Genomic DNA, 2,081 nt, shown 5'->3' with positions numbered 1-2,081 from the left:
AACTCTGCCGAAATTTAGTTTGAGTAATTTGAACTAAAACTGGATTTTAAGAGGAATAAGGGATTAAAGTGTGAAAAGAAAAGTGTTTCGATAATCGGTGATGCTTAGAAATCGAACACAACGAGAATTCACAGTTTTGGACCAAAACTGAAAATTAGGCCTATGACTGAGTAACTTGCACGGTTGTAGTGCAAAATTCTTGAGATAGGAAATATTTTGGGATTGAATACCAAACATAAGGATTGTAGACCTTTCTGAAGTAAATTTCAATTTAGTTATTGATCTTAGATTTTGAATCTAATGATCGAAAATTTATGCAATAGGATTAATTAACGCTTGGAGTCGGGAAGCGTCAAGTGAGACAAAGGACGCGTTGTTAGCGGAACTTTGGTAAGTACAATAATTTTTCTATGGCTATATCACGAACAAGCTTACTTTTCTATGTTGCACAAAAATTGTGCATATAGTAGAATTTTGAATGTTATACAATGTGAATGCTAGATACTATGTTAGGTAAGTATCTACAAGACTTATGTAATCGTAGAACTTTATTCTGTAAAAAGTATGTATCGATGTTAAGTCGAGATCAAACTAAGAGAAATGAAATGTTAAACTTTAACGAAAAGTTAATCTCATGATAAAATGTTCAATAATGCACAAATTCATAAGATTTAACTAAAGTTACCGTTTCAATGAGAAAATTGATAAACGGTAAGAGACTAAACGTCATGTTTGTACCAGCCTTCGAAGGAAACGTTATTATGAGACTATGAAAGATATGAAACTGCGACTGAGTTGGATTGGTTAGCTACCACACTCCTCACTGGTTATGCGCGTTATGGTACAACAGGACAGGGCCCATAAGAAGTAAAAGACAAGAAAATGAAAAACAGAAACCATTCCATATAAAGGTACGGTATCTATAAAGAAGAATGAAAAGAATGAGAAACACGAAATGAAAGTCATTCAGAATGTGAAAATACGATGTGAACGACTAAAATGAGACGAAAGCAGAACAAAGAATGTAATGAAAGAAGAAGAACATAAGCCATACATGTTTTAGTAGTACAGAATGTATTATTATATATGACATGAATGCATATATGGGTATGCATAATTATTGCATCTGTTATGACCTATTGATACTTGTTGAGCGAAAGCTCATTAAGTTTGTTCGTGTTGTAGGAAGCTCGGGTAAGACACCGGCTCCCTGAAACTTGTTGTTGGGCATGCAGAGAGGATGCAACAGTGGAGTGTGGGCAAGTGAGTTGTGGATGCATCACGTGTTTTGAAAACGCTGTTGAACATTATGTGTAAAATAAAATAGTGTTTTATGTATTTTGATGACTAATGTAACAGAATGCCATCAGAATGCTACAGCATTTTAGGTATGACTAATATAACAAAATGTTGTCAGAATGTTACAACATTTTGAGAATGACTAATGTACAAAATGCTGTTAGAATGCTACTGCCTTTTACGAATAGTTGAAAACAGAAGGTTAGCTAAATACTACAACATTTAGACGTACATGGTAAGAATGAAAAAAATTGACTTGAATTTTTAAGAGATTATAACTAGTAAGTAGTAGAGGTTAAGTATGAACTTAGGATGATAATCAAAAGTTAGGGTCGTCACATAAAATTTTAAATCTATAACATTTAGAGATCTTAGAGCATCATGATTCTCACATAATTAGAATTAGAAACATACATTGACTCATTACTTTGATTTGAAGAAGATCATTTACACAGGGAGTTTGAATGAGAAGTAGAATCTAAATTTCTCTCTCTAGACTCCCTGTAATCTTAACGTAGTTTTTCTGATGGAGAGAAGATATACAATTATTAGGTAGAGAGAGGACTAGACTCGTTTTATAGATCATGAATCAGTGTTTTTCATCAAAGTAAGTATCCCTTCATAAGATACAGATACATATCTCGATAAGAGTTTAATCTCTCATAGCCAATAAGATTTTAAGAGAAGGGCCAGAGTAATAACATTTTAAAGCGTAAGGGACGTCAAGAATTGCTTTCAGAGTTTAGGGGGCAAAATGATAGCATGACTAAAATTCGGGGGTA

The sequence above is a fragment of the Morus notabilis genome, unplaced genomic scaffold, assembly GCF_000414095.1.
Source record: "Morus notabilis unplaced genomic scaffold, ASM41409v2 Scaffold402, whole genome shotgun sequence".
In the NCBI taxonomy this organism is placed as follows: domain Eukaryota; kingdom Viridiplantae; phylum Streptophyta; class Magnoliopsida; order Rosales; family Moraceae; genus Morus; species Morus notabilis.
This window is presented reverse-complemented; position numbering follows the sequence as displayed.